The 21,653-nt window shown below is 44.0% G+C and overlaps 1 long non-coding RNA gene across 1 annotated transcript in view; it reads right to left on the bottom strand.

Annotated features, from left to right (window-relative positions):
- LOC309665605 overlaps window positions 1–20,993 on the bottom strand; it is a 27,812-nt gene extending 6,819 nt beyond the window's left edge. Inside the window, exon 1 of the long non-coding RNA XR_014266568.1 lies at window positions 1,566–20,993. This is a non-coding gene — a long non-coding RNA (uncharacterized lncRNA). The remainder of the gene's footprint in view (window positions 1–1,565) is intronic.
- Between the last annotated feature and the right edge of the window lie 660 nt (window positions 20,994–21,653).

The following is a 21,653-nucleotide window of genomic DNA, read 5'->3' on the forward strand; positions in this document are numbered from 1 at the left end:
AAAAGCAATGCCTATACCGCACAGGGCTCTGTGAGCTCCACCACCGGGTTGCTGCCGGTGCAATTTAACCTTAGCCTAGGCCCCAGGAGCCAACCAGAAGTGGCAGCCTTCCCGTGAGGCTCAATGGCCTCCAAGACCACACTGCATCCTTAGCAATGGCCCATCTGCAAATGACCAGGGCTCTCGGTGACCCCCCTGAAGAAGTCACAGCCCTGGACCCCCTTCCCCTTCCACCCACTCTGATGGACTGAGCCAGCACCTCCATGGCACAGGGGCAGTACTCATGCTAGAGGCTGGTCACCTAGTGGACCGTGATTAGACCCTGAATCAGGCAAAATTAAAGCACAGGCTTCTAAATTCTGGTGTGCAGCGCTTGGTGGAGTGGAAAGTTCCCTTGACTGAAATCGTGTGGACAAATAAATATATCCCATCTCGGTGCCTACATAATTGTTCACAGGCTTCCCACATAGGCCAGAATTACCACGACAGTACACACGTTTGATGCAGAGAAAATCAGGGAAACAAAGGCCTGAACCAGAGCAGCAGGGCACTAAGTAGCTGATAAAATCCAGCTCCTCTGATTTCTCTGGGGTCTGGCTTCCTCTGTTGGATACTCACCTGGCCTGGGAGTCCTACAGATGACTGCACGCTTCTCTTACCTCTGAATCCCACTTCATACTGGGCATATTTGCCCAGAAGGAATTCATCTGTCCTACATAATTTTTTTTTAAAAGAAATATATTTTTCTTTTAATGAGAAGCCTGTAATTTTCACTTGACCCCTGACTGCAGTGGAGGTCCCAACCCAGGTAGCCTTTCCCCTGGAATGTGGAGTGTGAATAAGTCCTATTTGCCCTCACTTCCTCTGGGCCAGGCCCCTACTAGATGGTTAACAGCATCAACTCACCTAATCCTCACACCAGTTTCTGAGCTGTGTTTTATTTTTAGCCCCATTTTACAGAGAGGAGACAGGTTCAAAGAGGAAAAGCAAGTCGCCTATAGTCACCTGGGCAGTGTGACTATCACTCAATGCACCTCATGCTTAGTAGTTTAACAAACAACAAAAACTCAAAAGTTAAAAAGCCAAGATTCCATTTCTTGACTCCCAAAGTCCTGCTTTTGAATCCAGTGACATGGCCCTGAAGTCCAGGCCACGCAGGGTGGAAATCAGGGTCAAAACCCGGCGGCTGCGCAGTACTCAGGCGCATGCAGGGAAAGGGCACCGCTGCCCGCCGCTATCCCAGGGATGGCACCTTTTCCTCTGCCAGGCCAGATGCATTCCCAGGTGATCTGCCCCAGTGAGAAGCGGCTGCTTCCAGGCAGGCGGGGCGGGTGTGTGTAGGCAACTGCGGGGTCTGACTAGGCGGGCTCCTGGGAGTGGGGTCTGCCCTGGCAGCCGTCATTGGGCATCCCCTGGGGCTCAGGACGCCCAGCTGCGGGTCCCGGCGGGCGCGCGTGGGGCGTCCCCTCAGGGGCGGTCCTGCGCAGGTCTCCACTCAGGCTTCCTTGCACCTTCTCCCAGCGGGGAGACCGCCTGTTTTCATCAACCTCTAATGAGGTCCCTACCTGATTTAACAAGAGCCAGCGCTGTCTCGGCTATTCCTGGAGTCTTTACAAATCTTTACTTTGAAATCCCTGGAAAGAAAGAAAGGTGCCCTAAACATCTTTCCGCCTCACCTTTAAAGGGGTTCCCATCCCACACCCTCTCCACTCCCCCACTTCCCTAAAGCAAATGAAAAGCATTCTTTGCAATCCTTCTAATTAACAGTTTGTTTTTATTTTTCAATATTTGGTGGCCAATTTAGTTTAAGGTCCTTGGGGAATTTAAACTACATAGATTAAATAAAAGCAGCTGAAAAATGGAGAATGTTTCAGCAGAGTTTCTTTTCTCTCTCTTTTTAATTGGTAGCAGCACAATCTGTAACAAGGTGAGTCTAATTCGATTCTGCTGAAAGAAGAAGAAAGTTTTATTTTATTATCCTTCCAAGAATATCTAGCAAATTGGCAGTGTTGGTGGGGTTTTTTTTTCCCCCTAATATAATGAAAGGGAGAAAAGCCCCAATTTCTTTCCATTTCTGAGGAATCATCAAGTATGGGAGTCAAATGAGGACACGGATACATCCCTTGCATCAAGACTTTGCCTTACTCTAGAGCCCTGACCCTGGTACCCATTTTATCCAGTCCAGCACGGGCTGGCTGCCCCGCCCCCAGCCATTAAAGCCAGCCTGCTCCTGCTCCACTTGGCAGCACAAAGTGCCTTCTCCCCTCCAGCCACTCTGAGACATCTCCCCACTGGGGACAGGCGGGCCTCTGCTTCACATCAGCTGTTTCCTTGACCTCTGGACCAGTCAATTACCTGCTTTCAAGCCTCACCTCCTCCATGAAGCTTCCCCAGACTAACACAAACTCATCAGACTACTCCCTTTCTGTGAATTCCACACAATCCTGCACTGTTGGGCATAATTCTCTAGCATGGACAGCAAGCTTCAAGCTTTCACAGACAGACACTGTTAAAAACTATTATTTATATATTCTCAGTACTCTTTATACTGGTCAATTAAAAACCAACTAGATACAGCCTTAATGAAAGGCAGCTTAGTAATATGAATCAAAAAACTTAATATTTCATCGGCCCTTTGACCCCAATTATACCTCTAGGAATATAACCTCAGGAAAAAACATGTATGAAGGAATGCTCATTAGAAATATTTATTACTTCTAAAATTTGGAAATAATCCAAGTGTCCAACAATAGGAAAATGGTTAAATAAATTATAGAGCAGCTATACAATGGACTATTCTACAGCCATTAAAAATATTATATAATAATACTTAATGACAGGGAAAGTTATTCAGGTTATATTTTTAAGTGGAAAAACAGGCTTTAAATTAATGGCAAATTTTACTTTTAATCATCTAGCTTTAGCTCAGAAGAGCTAAAAAAGGGAAATAGACAAGTCATAAAATTACAAGGCTCCCTTTATTCTGCCTTCTTCACATGTTAGATGAAGAAAAATTTAAATATAGACAAGCAAGGAAAAAATTAACCAGGTTGTTTCTATCCACATATAACCACAATTAACATTTTGATGGACCGTCCTATCTTTTTGCTGTGTGCATGCATGTATGCGTGGGGGTGATTGCATGTATCACGTTATACACTCTTTTACTATTCTTAGAGTCATTAAGAGAGACTATAATATACATCTTTGATTTTAAAAAGTCTAATGTTATTTTGTATTTTTACTCTCTTCTGATAATACAAGAACCTTAGGTCACTACTTTACCCCTCTTCCACTTCTGATCTCATGTGATATTGTTGACATGTATTTTAATTCTATATGTATTATAAATTCCACAAAGCACCTTCATAATCAATATTTATTTATGTTCCCTACATACTTACACTTTCCATTGCTCTTTATTCCTTTCTACACCTCTTATTTCCATATGTGATCATTTTCCTTATGAGTAAAGAACACTCTTTAGTATTTCCTTTAGTACATGTGACAAACTCATCCATTTTTGGCTGAAAAATCACCTTCATTCTTGACGGATATTTTCACTGAGTATAGGATTCTAAACTGGCAGTGATTTTCTGTCAATTCTTTGAAGATGTTTTGAACAATTTTACTCTGATTTGCCTAGGTCTGGTTTTTCTTGTATTAGTCCTGCTTGGAGTTTGTAGTGATTCTTGAATCTGTGGCTTGATGTCTTTCATCAATTTTTTTCAAATTCCCAGCAACTATTACTGCAATTGCTTCTGCTCAATTTCTCTCCTCCACTTTTGGGATTCCACTTACACATTATGTTAGACCTTCTCACAGATTCTCCATGTCTCTTATTCCTTCTTCTGTTTTTTCCTCATCCTTCAAAATATCATTCCAAATATTTTTTAGTGACCTTTCAGCTCATTAATTTTCTATACAGCTATGTCTAATTTTCTATTAAACCCATCCAATGAGTTCTTCAGTTCAGTTACTGAAATTTTCAGTTCTACAGTTTCCATTTCATTTTTCTCTGCCCAAAATCTCAATTTTATCTTTTATATCTTTGAACATATCAAGCATGATTATTTTAAAATCTTCATTAATACCTCTATTGTCTGGATAATACCATTGTTTCTGTGGGTCTGTTGTTTCTCTGGATTTTTATATGTGTGTTTTCCTTCCTTGTGTGTCTGGTTATTTTTCATTGAGAGTCTGAAATTGGATAGGAAAAACAGTAGAAAGGATTTGAAGTCTAGGGTGATGTTATCAGTCCTTCAGAAAGGATTTATCTTTGCTTCTGGATGATAACTAGGGACATAGCAATCCAAATTAAGATATGAGAGGATCTGAAACCGGGGTTCAGACTCTTTGAGAGTTAGTTTACTTCTGGTCACCTTTACTTCCAAAATATAGATATTTAGGGGTATCACCCAAATTATGGGATGCTTACTAGGCTCCCTCACCTTGGGAAGCCTTAGACTCCAATTTTTGCCTCCCCATGTCCTGCAAGGCTACCAGAGCCCTGCTTAGCTTCTCAACCTCCCAACCACCTCTTCTGTAATTGGCAGATGTGACCCTAACATGCCACTGGGTTTCCATTGCTCTGGGTGTCTATCTTCTCCCAAATCTTAACCTGGTAATTCTTTTCTGCCTTATTCACTCTCTAATGCCTTCAAGTGGATTTTTTAAAAAATGAGTTGGCCCAGCTTTTCTAATTGTTCTCAACAAATAAGTTGATCCAAGTTTCCTTATCTGCCACTACTGAAAGTAACAGTCTGTCACCTATTATGAAATTCAGTTTTTAAAGGACTCCTATAAATATGTTTAACCCTTGTTATTGGATAATTGGCCACTGTCTGTTTCTTGTCATTATTATTGAGTTAGTTGTTCTTTGTTCCTTTGAATATCAAAAGAATTGCCAACAAAAACTGTAGAAAATCACTTCTGCCTGGGGTAAAGTTGGGGTAGATAGCCATTCAAGGATCCTTTCTTTGTGGTTTATCTACTTTCCCCCATTTTACTGGTCAGAGACTGATCCATGATGTTGCCTATTTCCTAGCAAACCAAGGCCCAAGTGAGACTAAATCCTGATGTCTGAGTACACACCACACTGCGTTTTCCTCCCTGAGGTCTAATTCTGGCCGAGGGGTGGAAGCCTGTAGTGAGTCAGTTCTACTGTCCCAATTCTATTGCATGGGGCTGTGGAGAAGAAGGAAAATACAGTCTGCAATTCCACACACCAAATACCTGGGAAACCAAGCTGATGCATCCACAAGATAACATTTTAATTTGCCTTTTGCCCCCCTCACTTGAATTGGTGAGATCTGCAGCTACTGGCCCCTTTTCTGAGTGACTCACACACTTCTGTGGCTAGTGCTGAGTTTCGCAGCTACCAGAAAGAGAATCTAATGTTTCTTTTTCAAAGGTCAAGTATATCAGTGTTATTAATTTCCTGTTTAAGCTAATTTTAAGAACAGCCTTTGGAAGGAGAGAGGATGAGGTGGTATTCTATAATAGTGCTTCCCTCTCCAAGGCTCCTGATGAACAGAAGTGGGTCTCGGGAGGAGGTGAGTGTAGTGGTGTTGAGGACCTCAGGGCATGGTGCTTCATGGTTTCTGGCTTCTTAAGGAAGCATCAGAAACAATGGGTTTTCTGTGCCCCATAAAGCTTATGTCAGTTAGTGACCTTTGGACACCGATTAAGGATGAGTACCATAGAAATCATGCCTTTTAGAGAACTGGGAGGTTTCTTTTTTTTTTTTTTGCCATGCCACATGGCTCACAGTATCTCAGTTCCCTGACCAGGGATTTAACCTGGGCCATGGCAGTGAAATCTCAGAATCTTAACCACTAGGCTACCAGGAAACTCCCTAGACAACTGGGGGTTTCTAAGCCTAGCAGAGAGGGATCTATCCTAGTTCTATCACATTCCTTCCATCTTTCTATGAGAGGAAGATCTGCCAGACTCCACCTGCTCATGTGAGCACCAGCTCCCCTCATGGCTCATGCAAGATTTTAACAACACTGCTAGCCCCTCTCCCTCAGGCAAGTTCTTAGTAGCTCTTTCCCCATCCTAACCCGGCTTCCAAACCCATGGGATCTAAAGTAATAAAGGCTCTGGGGGAGCAAACTTTAGAAATTGAATTCAATTCAAATCACCTTTGTTGAATTCTTGGGGCTGAGGATATGACCAGGACATTGCATCTTTTAAAGAAACAACAGTCTTTAGTATTGATATAGTGACCTCAAGATGTCTATCATATGCTTTTGGGGGAAAAATATTTGATAATACCATTTTAGACAAATAGACACATCTACATATAAGTAAATGATAGTATATACATTTAAAAAATCTAAAAGAACACAAAACATGCTGTTGATATAATTACGAAGGGAGGACTTAGTTTTTTACTTTATACACTTTTTTCCTTTTTTTTTTTTTTTTACAAGCAAGAATTACTTCTTAATAAAGATTTAAATTTTTTAAAAATAGAGGCTTTGGAAGAGTTTCAGGAAAAATAAAATTATAACAAAATACACTGGAATACTCAGAACTTTAAGTTATTTTAGATTTAAAATTCTTTTCAGTAATTGATTCATTTTTTATTCATTCCACACATATTTTTGAACATCTCTGTTCTTTGCATTTTATTACTAGGTGATTTTTAAGCTTAAAATGGATTGGGTTAGGGGAGGGTAGAGGGAGCAGAAAAGAACCATGAAAGGAAGACCAAAGAACTAGAAAACAAGGTCCTCATGCTTAAACTTACATAATTTATTCATCTCATCCAAGCATCCATCCATCCATCCCCTCAATGAATATATACTCATCAGATACTTACTTCTTGCAGGACTCTATGCTAAGTACTTCAGGGGATAAAGAGATTAGAAAAATCACTCCCACCTGTAATGATTCCACAGTCATGGCCCTAGAATGTTTGTACTATGTCTTGGACATAGTAATGCACCTCCCAGATCCACCTTAAACAAAAGATCTGCTAACCCAGCTGCTGGGAGTGTTGGACAGGCAGCCTTCAGTTGTCAGTTCCTTCAGGGATGGCCTCAGCTCCAGAGAGCCACCTGGCCCAAGGTGTGGCCCCTTCCCAAGTGGCCGATATCCAATGACTGATTGTTACAGGAGCATAAAGGCCCAGACATCTCAGTACAACTTGGGAACACTCTGAGGGGATATTCTACGTCCAGAGCTCCTGTGGAATTGGCTGAGTCTATTGCTGGGCCTGCATCACAGCTGGGCTTCTCTATCTACTCCAACTCCCCCCTCCCCCATTTTCCACAGGTGATGATACCAAAGGCATTCCTTAATAAACATTCTATTCATTAAACTCCCTCTCAGAGTCTGCTTCCTAGGGAATTCAATCTGCAACACACTAGCCCTAGAAAATCGAATGGTTACAGAAAATGTTAGAATAAGTCAGGTTCATCTACTTCTTGGCATTAGTCCAGCCAAGGCTACAGAAGCAGTATTGCATAGGGCAGGGGTTGGCAAACTTTTCTGTAAAGGGCCAGATAGTCGGGCTTTGCAGGCCACATAAAGTTTCTGTTGCATATTTCGTGTGTGTGTGTCTGTGTAAGTGTTTAAGATGTAAAAATCATTCTAAGTAGATTGGCAGTAGAAAAACACAGGCAGTAGAAAACACAAGCTGCATGCCGTTGGGTCATAGTTTACTGACCCTGGTGTAGGGTATTAAGAGCAGAGACTTGTTAGGAGACCATTCTCCGTGGGTCACTCATATTTCTGCACATCTAGCAAAGCAGAGGCATGAATAACATTGTCCCACACTACCTTTTTAAGTATTTTGTATAGCCTACAGCCTAGGAAGATACAGCCTCTCCCTCCACAGAAGAGGTCAGGCATGCTCTCTGCCCACTGTAAAAGATTGCCACTTAGGTAACATGGGAGATAGAGCCCATCTAAGTCTCTCTTGGCGTCAAGCCTATTTCATGATTTTTCCAAAGTATACTGTGCCTCCTTCTCTACCCGCTTTCTGATGTGCCTTCATTAGGGAACATGTTTCCTTCCCTCCCCCACTGAGAATCTCTGATTTAATGTCAGTGGAACCTCAACAGGGTAAAGAAGTATAGACCAAGTACTGTAGAGTGTGTTCAATTTTTATTACTTAAGTGAATTCTCTGTCATTTGTAAAGTGTAGGCCTACAAATACAGAGAAAGGAAGACTTTGCTCAGGGCTGAGTGCTGTACGCGCCTTCCCTCAATTAACTACACAACAGCTTTCACGGACGGCAGCATCAGCACCTCCCCTTTGCTGATTAAACAAATCAAGGACCCAGGAGGTGGGGCCTCTGCCTGAGGAACTGGCAGCTGATCAGTGGTCCGGGGGGAGCCCCACGTCTGCTGGACCCCGAGGCCTGTGCTCTCTTTCATATCACGTGGTGCCCTCGCTGTTCGTTTCTGTTCGTGGGTCTCTAGTCAGGCCGAACCAGGATCACCTGGGAGTTTTAAAAAATATGGCTGCCCAGGCCCCAACCCAGACCAATTCAATAAGAAACCCCGGGGATGGAGTCTGGGCAACTGTATTTTTAAAAAACACCTCCCCGGGTGGTTCTCACGTGCAGCAGTGTTGAGAGCCACTGACCTCTCTGCCCCTGGTGGGAGGGCGCCTGTCCCTTCAAGGCCCCGCGCTCGCCTGTGGGTTGAGGGGAGGGGAAGGCTCACTGAAGCCCGCCTGTTCCGCTTTTCCCCACACACAGAGCGAGGTCACTGGCTTCTTGGGTGCCTGGGAAGCTGCCAGCCCTGGGCCTGCCTGCTCTGGCCATGGCCCTGGAACAGAAGACTGCAGTCCCTGCATCGCCAATGGCACTCTTAGTCTGCCACTTGCCAGGAACATTCTGTGGCTGAATATTTCTGTCAAGAAGGTGATCAATAAAAATGGTACCTGCTCGAGAGAAAGAGCAGCTATTAAAACACCGGGATGCCTGGGGTGGAGGCTGGGGGCTGGGAGCTTACTCACAGGGCCAGACAGAGAGGCGTGACCTGGGCTTCTTTCCAGAACTCCTCCAGGACCAGAACTGCTGCTCTGACCCTGCACAGTTATTCTCTTCTCGGTGCCAGGTGGGACGGAGCGCGGGGCTCCGGGATGTTAGGTCTGGCAGATTCCAGAGCTGATCATCTAGCAGAGGGTTGTCCAAGCTCCTTGCCTGCTTCTGCCTCCGCCTCCCTTACAGCCCACCTGGTGGTCATTTCACTGCTCATTAGCACCTCCTCCAGAAGGTGAGGGGTTGGGGAGGAGGTGAAACTCAAATCCAGCAATCCTGCCTGTTAGCAGCGCTTATAAAAGCCTTGACGCTTATAAAAGCCTTCACGGAGGAGCAGGTGAATGCAGTTGGCTAGAACCCGAGCCTCCGGCATCCTGGTGCCGCAGCTGCCTGGGGCCTGGCATTTGCTGAGCATCTCCTGTAACCACCAGAGCAGCAGCTGATGGTGTGAGAGGCGCCTGGGAATCTGGGAGGTGCTTCAGAAGTGAGCCTCCGCCAAGCCTGTGAGGTGGGTACAATTCTTGTCTTCCCTGACAGATCTGGAAGCTGAGTCTGGGAGAGGCCAGTGACTTGTTCAAAGCCATGCAAACCACAGCGAGTAAGTCCACCAGGAGTGTGAATTCTGGCAGAAGTCGGAGTCCGGATGCTACAGGCCTTACTCTACCCCTCTGGTTTCCTACCATGTGCGCTCCATGTGAGGCTTAAGGTCCCCACTCTCAAGGGACTTCTGACCCAACAGGAAAGGAATGTCATTTTTTTGAGTTAAAATTGAACAACCCACAAAACCCAAAAGGGAAGTGACGTGTGAGAGTCACAGCTGCTGAGAGGAAGAGAACCAGGAGGGGAATCCTAAAGGGGCAGCATTGGAGACCACTTTGAAAGGGGGCAGCATTTGGGTAGATGAAGATCAGAGGAGAGTCTAGGCAGGGACATGCGACTGGAAGCCCTTCAGAATGACAGGGGCTGTGGTCAGGTGAGCGGATGTGGGATCGCGGCTGGCCTGGGGCAGTGGAAACGCCTGCTGCTGCCTGGCAACCTTTGAAGGCTAAGAAGGTCACATCCGAGTTGCGGCTGTGCTTCAGGAAGGCCGCAGGGGCAACCGTGGGTGGGACAGGCGGAGGGGAGAGCGCACAGGAAGCAGGATCGGTTCTGCTGCCATCCTGGTCCAGGCTGAGCCAGGAGGGAGGAGGGGCCCGACCAGCAGAGAGATGCCCCACAAACCAAATCATCCCCGTTTTTGGAGCCTGTAACCAACTCCAGGCGGTGTCTTTAAAATGAGACTACGGGGCTTCCACGAAGTCAGGTTACCTTGTTACGGCGTCAAAGGGGTTAGTTTTTGGTCCCCAGATGGCTGATATATCTGCTCTGGGATTTACAATTTTTCTAGAAATACTCAAGTTCCTGGAATTCTTAAAGATTTCAAATCCTTCAGTAATAATTTTTAAACATTAAAATTTTCTCCAGCAATTTCTTCCAGGCTTCATAAAGTCAGCTATGCTATTAGGCTCTTGGAAGAGATATAAGGGGGTGGCCTGTCTTCTGAATAATCACCCAGCAAATCTCAACCAGTGCGACTGTCTCTCACCAGGCTCCCATGTACATAGTTTTGTATCTTGTCATGATATGTCTCTAAAATGAACTGGCCCACAGAAGATCTTAAAATTAATGTTCAGGGGGCTTCCCTGGTGGCACAGTGGTTGAGAGTCTGCCTGCCAATGCAGGGGACGCGGGTTCGCGCCCTGGTCTGGGAGGATCCCATATGCCGCGGAGCAACTGGGCCCGTGAGCCACAGCTACTGAGCCTGCGCATCTGGAGCCTGTGCCTCGCAACAAGAGAGGCCGCGACGGTGAAAGGCCAGCGCACCGCGATGAAGAGTGGCCCCGCTTGCCGCAACTGGAGAAAGCCCTCACACAGAAACGAAGACCCAACACAGCCAAAAATAAATAAATAAATAAATAAATAAAATGCTGGCTTAACTCCTAGAGAGTTTCATTAAAAAAAAAAAAAAAAATTAATGTTCAGTTCCCCATACACATCTTTCCCTCCTTCCTACCCTAGAACAGGTCTGGCAATAGATGAATTTAGGAAAGTTTTCTATTGTCTTGGTTCAGACTGACATTTGCCTTGGGAAGCAGGTAAGTGCTTTTTCCCAAGATGCATTCAGAATTTCATGCTGTGTTTCTTAAAAGCTGTGATTAGATTGATGGGTGGTCAGGAGCCCACCTCTCAGGACTCTCTCCCCGCCTGCCGGTCAAGGAGCAGCCTTTATGCAGACCATTTGCCTCCCATTGAGCTGATCAAAGAGTCCAGTCCATAGGCTGGCCAGTGGCTATGGGTGGCTGGGAGCAGAACACTGAACTGGGCCCATCAGATTCTAGCTCTTGAGAATTTGATCTGGCAAATATGGAGGAAATCAGGCACCAATATGAGCTGAAGTTGAAAGGACGTGATGATGGAACAAAGTATTCGGAGAGGGACCATGATAGGCCAAGTGGAAGACAAAGTTATGAGGCAGCAGAAGCAGAGGGCAGCCCATTCCCTAGAGCTGCCTTGGATCTTGATTTCAGATTCCAGCTCAGGTCCATGTATATCCCATCAGTAAACCTTCTGCTTTTGGAAGTGCTCTCAGTCTGTGTTTTCTGCTCCCAAAGAATACCCCTTCAAACTAAAAACTTACTAATTATAACCTAACACAGTATCCCCTAACACAGCATGGGCTGAGCCCTACTCATTCACCAGCTCTTCTCAGACCTGAATGTGAAAAGATCCTATTATTTTGCAGATTCTGATTCAGCAGGTCTGGGCTGGGTGCGGCTGGGGTTCTGCTCCCAGGTGATGCCATTCCTGCTGGTCCTAGGTCCACAAGAGCCAGATGATAGGTAACTCTTGTTACGTACTTGGAAAGAAAGAAAAACCTAAACTAAACAAAGCCAACAAAGACTAGGTTTCCAACCTGTCCAAAAGATAGGCAGTAAAGAAGCAAAATCAGTGATACTTTCTAGCCCTTTTCCTTTCTACGGCATTTAGAAAGAGAGTGGATGTAGATGGTCAAAACTGACATGACTAAGGGCCTCTGAAGTTTCAGGATACTGTAATATTTGAGGCAATCTTTTTTTCTTTAATTTTTTTTTAGAGCAGAACTCTTGGCATCAATAAATTCCATCATTTGCTAAACGGATTGGTTTTGAATAATGTCTATGACTCTTACAAGAAACTGTTACATTTCACTAGAAGGTAGTATGATGGAAGTTGGTAATCATTCTCAACTCAGTAAGTTTCCTGCTGCGTCATTTCCAACAATGCTGCTTTCCAATGCTGCTGAAGTTTGGGATGCATATTTTGCTATTGCAATTCGAAGGCTAATTCTTGACTGAATGCAAACATCATCTTCCTCATATGTATTTTCCTGTTCTAACTGCAAGATGGATCGAACTGCACACCCTCTTCCAACACCAAAAAGCCCCGCTGGGGTAGAGGTAATAGTGAGATGGGAAATAAAGGGAAGACAAGGGGTACGTTACTGCAAACATGAAAGCCAACCTTGGAGCTGGTTTAATGAAATCAAAAAGCATAATATAAAAATGTGTGCTCTAAAAATATCCAGTAGACTACACACTTATCTTAAGGGAAAAAAAGGGCTTTGCCTCGGTGGTATCTTGGGCAATGGCTCTTTTAGTCCATTACAGTTTGTGAGCCTTTACTGCCTGTGATAAGCTGGAGCCTCACCATGAATTTTTAGTGCGTCAGGTAGGGTGATCACAGCTTTCCAAACTGTAAATTACTTTAGCAAATACTCTGGACAGAAGGAAGTAAAACAGAAGACTCAAGCTGAGAGGACCGTTTTTTATACTCCCTCGACCCTGCTGCTTATCTGCATGGGACATTTGGGTAAAAGCAGGTTTTATGCCACCCCCAATCCCTAATCTGACCAGCCTTTTTAGTTGGATTTTGAGTAAACTTCAAAGCCCTCTGTCAGTCATGCAATAGATGTGAACACAACTCACCATGATGATAAACACAAGTGCATATTGCAGGCCTAAGCACCACCTTTCATGAGATCACATTTTTAAAATGTTTCTCTTGGCCTTACTAATCTACTTCTTCACTATTCAACCAACTTCTTCTTGAATCAATCAACAACAGGGTCTTTAATCGACAAGGTTAGTACAAGGGTAAATGCTTTAAAATCTCACTAAGATAATGAAAAGTATGCAAACTATATAAACCAGACCATTCACATCTGGGACATAAAATAATTTTAAAGATGTTACACTGATCATGTCCTCTGCATTTGAAATCAACACACATTGTACAGCACACAGTTTTCTTGAGCGGACAACAGGACAAAATATTTGAAAGTGGAACTGAGTTTTACTGAGTATCTTCCATGGGTCAGATGCTTAATATATACTCTTTATCTCATTTATTTCTCCCGAAAGCTCTACGAACTGCTCTTCCATTTCAAAGATAAGAAAACTAAACTTTAGAAATGTTAGTGTGCTAATGCCATGCTGGTATTCAAATATAAGTCTGCCATACTCCAAAGTCACTATTCTTTCCCCTGTCTCTCTAGCTGCCAAATAAAGGCAGCTCTCTCTTCACCTCTCTCTTCTCCCCTAGTCCTGACCCCGTCTTCTCCTGGCTGCGCACAGTAGCTCTATTTTATTTTCTATGGCTCTGTTATTTATCCTAGGATCATATTTGTCTGCCTATGCACAATCATTTGTACTCCCTCTCCAATAACTAGGAGGGCTATAGGTAGCTAGAAGCAAGGATGGATGGATAATTTTCACTGGCCATGCTGTGGCTCCCTTGACAATTTAACAGATGTAGGGAGCATTCCGGGGTTCCTATAGTCCTGTGGTAGCTCTTCATACCTTTCTCCCGCCTCCAAAGCCAAACCTCTTCACCAGCTGACTCTGGGCCTGACAAAGCTTGGCTGGAAAGAGCCCGAGAAGGAGGCTAGAGCGCAGAAAAGGCACCGAAACACATGTCAATACTATAAAACAAGCTAAGATGAAGGAGTACACTTGTAAATATATCTCTGTGTGCTGAATTACAAACAAATGTTTCATTATTTCTTTAAGATGCATTGCTAGGAATGAAATGACTGGGTCAAAGTGTTTACTCTGTGGCAGGCACTGTGCCACACGCTGCACATATATTGTCTTTTTAAAGCCTTTCAACTCCCCCGTAAGGTAGGTAATGTTATCATCCCTATTTTAAGATGAGAAAACTGAGACTGAGGGAGGCTGTCACCTGTCCAAGGTCACACACTAGGAGATGGTAAAGCAGGGATTCACACTCAGGCCTGACCTCTTTATGGCCCAACTATCCTGCTTCAACGTTGCCATGTTAAAAGATGCAGGAGGTGAGTGAGGGAATGAAGGATGGCGTTCATCATTATTTTCAAAAGTTTGATTATAAGTTTGTAAAATAAAGGTGGGTTTTTAAACCTATGTCGCTCATGTATATGAACCCAGGAAAACGAGATTAAGCAAAGCTTCTGGCTTTCTGCTACGATGGGTTTCCATGTTCCCTAAGCTTGGTGATTAGCCAAGCAGCATTTCAACGAAACGGGCCTGTGAGTCCAGTCGAAGCTTTTACCTGCCAGCATCCAGATACAGCCGTACTGGGACAGGAACGTTTACTGAGTATCTGCTACAGGTCAGAGGCTGGGCTAGTGGTTTTACATGTGTAATCCTGATGCCTTGGAATTGGCCTTGGGGCCCTTAATAACAGGGGCTAAGTGTTGTTGCTAACTCAGGAGAGCTTCCAAAGCTTGGGGCAGCACCCAGATGGCGCCCCCTCAGGCTTCCTGAGACCTGGCAAACCTGCCCCACCACAGCCAGTCGCCTTCCCTCCAACCCCTCCAATCCCTCCTGCTCAGAGCCCATGGCAGCAGAGCCCACAGGAGCTTTGGCTTTGGCTCTGTTCCTGGTGTTCCAAAGGAGGGGGAGTGTCAGAGTATTACTAATAAAAACTGGGGATGCTTATAACAGAAAACTGGTATCTCATTAATTCATTCATTTATGCATTCATTCTCCCAACAAATGCAGTATCTAGTGAGTCTATACTATGTGTCAGGCACTGCGCTGGGTGCTTGGGACACATGTAACCACAACGGACCTTGCCCGCATGGAGCACCATCTGGACGTCTGCTCAGGCACTGGTCTTGCTGATCTGCCTCAGGCTGGCCTGAGCTGGGAAGAAGCGAGCTGGAGAGAGGTGTCTATAGAAAGAGGGGGAGGAGGTGGAACAGCCAGGATTCCCACTGTTGTGCGTCTAGGAGGCAGGTGTTGCCATGTGTCAAAGACTCCTGAAAGGCAGGTTGGAGCCTTCTTGTCAGTACTCACATAGAGGGCTCCTCCCAGGCAAGTGCACCTGCCTGAAAGACGCTGTTGGGTATATTCCCCCGTGGAAGCTGAGAGACATGTAGAAAAGGGCAAGTTGGAGGGGGATCTCCCTATGAGGAAATACTGTGTGTGTGTATGTGTGCAGGTGCGGGAGGATGGAAGTCTCAGAAAAGGGACCTGTAAAGCCCTCCAAGGCCTCATGTATGTTCCCTTGAGAGATACAGAATGCACGTGACCCGGCTTTCCTAAGGAGTACAGGTGTCTTGCCTGGTCGCAGATGGATTTCACTGGAACCCTCTCCCTAGCAATCTTCACAAGCAGGCAACTCAACAAGACCTCCTCTTCCTCCTCAGCCTAATCAAACCCATCTGGAGAAACAGAGGGCACGGCCTCCCTTTACACCCCCTATCCATCTGAATTACCTGGACAGGACCTGGAGTCCTGGCCAAGTCAGTATGAAATTGTCCCCGGCCTTTTTTCTAACACTTACCAGAGCTGGAACTTTTTCTTTTTCAGAGTGGAATGTCTCCAAGGTGACATTTATAGGAGTGTGCTGATTTGATCTGGCTTCTAGGAAGCAGGGTAAGGTTGAGGTCCTTGGCCTTGACAAGGCCAGACACAGAGGCTGAAGGTTATTATTTAAACCCAAGTTCCCAAATGAGCAAGTTAGTGTCACCAATGTTTACAATACTTAAAAGCATCTCTCATAAGGAGAACGGTGCTGCTGCAAGCCAAAGAAATAGACCACTGCCCACCATCAATTCACTGCCCTTTTGGAAGGTCAGAGTTGAAAACTTCCGATACCATTTCATTTTCTTTGGAAACTGTTTATTTTCAAAGTTCTCAGTTGTCTCTACTGAGCTGCCCATTTGTTATCTATTCAAGGATCAGAGTGAGCAAAGGGTTTCTTTTGACATTTTCTTCACTCCAAAATTTAAGGAGAGAAGATATTCTTGATTTCTGGTAGCAAGGCAATTACTAGTTATTCTGAAAATCAAAAATAAAAGTGCAGTTAGACTGATCAGAGGATCTTTTCTCTCTGGGAATACTGGTCTTGCCACCTCTCAAGCAAAGGGCTACTAATTAGCAGAGATTTTAGAATGTGTGCTTCCTTTCCTCTGCTGTTCGCATTTCTCCATAATGGTAGGCTCTAGAAGGTAGGCTCCGTGAGGGCAAGGTTTCTGTCTGCCTTGAGCACTGAGGGAGGGAAGCCCGGCCCATAGAACACAGCCTGGCTCCAAAGAGGTCCTCCAGAAACTTTTGAAGGTAAATAAATATTTGTGGTCTGAGTCTGCAGCTCCATGTTACCTTTTCTGTGATAATTCAGATTAATCCTCCTTTATCTCTCAAATAACATAGAAAGGGAGGAAAGCCTTTTTGTAACCTAATTTTAAACTCATAGCCTACGTCCTTCATTATATCATTCACCATTTGAAGCAAGCAAAACAGGTCATCATTTTCCCATTAGCTGCAGACAGCAAGGGTTCACTTTATATGAATATTCTTTCCCTTTCCCACAAAGTAATTACCTAAGATTTCTAGCTAGAAAAAAAAAAATGGTGTAATTTCTAACCTGAAACGGCATCGCTCATTAAGGTTGAAAAAGTGACTGGGGCTTGCTGAATCCTATGCAAATCAGTCCTGATGAGCCCTTAACTAATCTGTTTACAAACCAGACCTGCTAGACAGGCCTCAGTGATTTTCTATCAAAGCAAAGCACTGCTCTTTATGGGCATCTGGCTGTCCCTGAATGGGGAGTTTAAACATAGACTCTTTCCTTCAAAGTAAGATCAAAGGCTTTATTACTCTTAAATGAGTGCATTATTTCCACTTACTACCTTCTTGTTTGTAATCTGTGTTTATTAACAGCACTGTCTCAGGTTTACTTTGTGAATTACTAGTTTCTGAAAACAGTATGGCAGTTTTATGGACCACAGTATACATTGGTGGAGATTATGTAGCATATAATACATAGAATGGCCCATCAGATAGGACATTACGCAAAGAAAATTCTCTGCAAAGATGACAATACCTGACCATGCAGAATTCATTTATGATTTCTTTTTTTAAGAGAAAACCATCTGGGGACTTCCCTGGTGACGCACTGGTTAAGAATCCACCTGCCAATGCAGGGGACATGGGTTCGATCCCTGGTCTGGGAAGATCCCACATGCCGTGGAGCAACTAAGCCCGTGCGCCACAACTACTGAGCCCGCGTTCTGCAACTACTGAAGCCTGTGCGCCTAGAGCCCGTGCTCTGCAACAAGAGAAGCCACAGCAATAAGAAGCCCACGCACTGCAACGAAGAGTAGCCCCTGCTCGTTGCAACTAGAGAAAGCCCGCGCACAGCAACGAAGACCCAACGCAGCCAAAAATCAATCAATCAATCAATAAAATTAAAAAAAAAAAAAAAGAGGAAACCATCTGGCATAAGAAAAGATTGCCCAACTCTAAAGAGCTGGAGATCAGGTAACTCTTTGACTGCCTTGGGGAGAATTTTCTTTGAAGTTTTATTTCTTCCGAAGAGAGCAAGTACGCCAAGCTGTACCATGGATGAGGGAAGCTATCAGTACTGTTCCAGGAGAAGCACAACCAGGTGTTTTCAAAAGATAACACGCAGATTGTTTTTAAAAACCAAAAATGCCAGCGTGTGACTAATATCACTAATGGAATCCTTCTTTCAGAGAGTCCTTCAAGCCAGCACTCTCCCCAGGGCCCGAGTGTGAGACGACAGAGGCGTCTGCCCTCCCTGGTCTTAACACGGAGATTAGAACCCTGTCCTTCACTCCCACCCTCCAATTCATCTTAGGAGAATGAAGCTGCCAAGAAAATTCCATCTTTTAAGATTTGTGGTGACACAGGTATACAAGCTCGAGGGTGTCACTGGACTACAAAAGGGACCAGACTAAACTGCTATGAGCACAGTGCAACTCAGGGAACATGCAACGTCGGAAGAGGCAGCTTTTAATGCCGCTAGTTGGACCAGCCAGAAATTAAATGGGATGGTTGGGAAAGGCCATAATCAGGGATCAAGCCACTGTTCAAAGTCATATCAGTTTTTAATAGTGTTTTGTTTTGGACACTGAAGCAAGCATAAGTTCACAAGGATAAAAATACATTTGTCAGAACCCCATGGTCAGACCCCTACCAACCCAAAATGAGTTGGGCTGAAAGTGGAGAGGTGGACAACAGGGAAACTAAACCTATCGTAAATCTCTTTAAAAGTCTCTTCCTGCTTATCACTTTCTAAGCGTCCTTGATGGCCCAGGTATGCCATTGCAAAATTGAAAAAAAAAAAATCAGATAATATGTATTAAAAACCACGTCAAAAAAGCATTCCTGCACACACAAACAGGATCAGAAATTACGTTACAGAGGCTGGAGAAATAAGACATTCAGACCGCAAAGTCGCAAGCACAAAAATATTTAACCTGAAGACATTATGACTCCTACAACTCAGAAGAGGAAAGTGGTTCTGCGAAACAGCACATTAGGGCGTAATTGCACAATAAAATATATTCTTAATGAACGTTTGTACTGTTATCTATAACATGGTACACATATTTGTGTGCAGAGGCACAAAATACAAAGACTCTCTCCTTCTCGAGCAGTTTGCTTTATCTTTCATTCCTGGGTAGTGTCTGTCTCCTGACTGGCTTGTTAACTGTTTGCATCTCCTTTGTCTAAAATATGGACTTTTCATCTCTGAGACAAAGGGTCAATTCTAGGCAAAAGTAAAAGCCAAATAAATGAGTTAGGAGTTAACTAGTAGAGCATACTTATATTAGCACAAATAAGCTATCAGGTCTCCCCTGGTCATCTTGGCTCATTAAAGGGACAAAACTAAATCAAGCAAGGAGAATGAATCATGTTTGGCACTTATAGAGAGCAGGCTTGGGGTCAGGGTTAAGGTCATTAAGAGGAGAGAGGGATTAAAGCTACATTTGCTCTTAGGGTCTCTGAGATTGGAACTCTAATGTGAAATTTCTGGAGAAAGGCTTCAAATTGTCTAAAATTACCATAGACTATTTCAAGTTCTATCCATAAATGGAATGAAAATTAAGTTCAACAGGCATAAAACAAATGTAAAAGAATAGCGAAATTGATATCATCTGAGCTCTGCTCAGAGGGGCTGAGAAGCTCCATCTGGAGGTGAGTTAACCCTTTCAGGGCACAAAGCTATCTCTTCTTGGAGTCAGGAGGAGTAATCCACCTCCAAAAGGGCCAGACCGTACATTTTTATAAGAAGAACTGGTGACAATTATGCCCAATTTCCTATGATTTAAAGGGAAAATAATGAAGGATTTTTTATTTTCTGATTTGACAATGTCAGTGAGAAGTTTTCTACTGTAGGATAGCGTTTGGTCCTGAAACAATATTTGTTCTAACCTACAATAATCCCAACTCTCAAGCATTTTAGGCATTTATCATTTTTAATGACTATAGCAAATGCCAAATTTTGTCCTTTTGAAGATAAAATGCTACACTCAAAAAGTCATGGGATTTGCATATACAGCCAAGGCTGAGAAACACACCCCAAACCTGCCCTTTGATTTTATGAGTCTGGCTGTGAGGAAGGTTTCCATAGTCTCTTCCTCTGCCAATGTCATTATTTTACAGAGAGGCCTGCCAAAATGCAGCTCGGAGCTAAGCGTGTGTGTCAGGTTTATTCAAGTGGCTCATTCTAGATGAGCTCTCTTGCCATCTCTTTACCAGGCATGACGGACTATCATTAATAAAAATGTATTGATCTCTGAATCTATTCCCAGCTATATAAAAAAAAAAAACCCTAATACATGAAATGGCTATATGAGCAATAAATAATCCCTAACCAGACAGAGTCCAAAAACTGTCAGAAGCACATGCCTCACATTTTCTTAAACCCTTAACTAAGAGGAATAAGAATTTTAAGCTAAAACAAACCTCGGAGATCAGTGCAATGTCCTCATTTTAAACAGAAGGAAACTGACCCATGATATTGGACAGGTGAGTGCTGACCCAGGGCTAGAACGCAGGTCTCCTGTCTCCCAGCCAGGGGCAACTCTGGGAACCAGGACACTTGAAGTCACTCCCTACAGGCTACTTGCAAAGTGCTTCACCTTTACTGTATTTTCCTATTAACATTCTGAGAGAGTCAAATTCTAGTCTGAATGAAGAAGTCTTCATCCCTTTTAGGTATTCTTGAATTATTAAATGATGAATACAATTAAATAGTAAAAGGTCATCTTCAATCTCTCTGCCACCGACGAGAGACGATTCCCCGTGCACATCGGCGCGATGGACGTGCTGGTTTATGGGCCTGACACCTTGCACGGAACGTTACAAATCCCTATGATGTCCTTAAGCTCCCTCTTCAATTGAACTGAAAGATGGCTAAAAACCCTACTCAGGCAGATGACTCCCCATTGGCTGGCCATCTGAGAATGCTCAAGGGGGCAGTTACTGCAGCTGAGGCTGGTGGTAACCTGTGCGCTTTTCCTGAGCAGCAGCAGGCTTCTGACAGTAGCCTGGGTAGGATTTATGCACCTGGATAACACCGCCCCCCATTCTCTGCCCGGGTTTGCCTTTCTCTCCCACCCCACCCCCACCCCCCATAGGAAGCAGACAGATCGCACACATTTCTGAGTGCTTAGAAAACAAGTCAATGATGGCCATTCTGATCGGTGTGAGATGATATCTCATTGTAGTTTTGATTTGCATTTCTCTAATGATTAATGATGTTGAGCATTCTTTCATGTGTCTGTTGGCAATCTGTATATCTTCTTTGGAGAAATGCCCATCATCAAAAAATCTAGAAACAATAAATGCTGGAGAGGGTGTGGAGGAAAGGGAACACTCTTGCACTGTTGGTGGGAATGTAAATTGATACAGCCACTATGGAGAACAGTATGGAGGTTCCTTAAAAAACTACAAATAGAACTACCATACGACCCAGCAATCCCACTACTGGGCATATACCCTGAGAAAACCATAGTTCAAAAAGAGTCATGTACCAAAATGTTCATTGCAGCTCTATTTACAATAGCCAGGACATGGAAGCAACCTAAATGTCCATCGACAGATGAATGGATAAAGAAGATGTGGCACATATATACAATGGAATATTACTCAGCCATAAAAAGAAATGAAATGGAGGTATTTGTAATGAGGTGGATGGAGTTAGAGTCTGTCATACAGAGTGAAGTAAGTCAGAAAGAGAAAAACAAATACAGTATGCTAACACATATATACGGAATCTAAGGAAAAAAAAAAAAAAAGCCATGAAGAACCTAGTGGCAAGACAGGAATAAAGACA

Source organism: Balaenoptera physalus (assembly GCF_965194825.1).
Source record: "Balaenoptera physalus genome assembly, chromosome: 8".
Lineage (NCBI taxonomy): Eukaryota > Metazoa > Chordata > Mammalia > Artiodactyla > Balaenopteridae > Balaenoptera > Balaenoptera physalus.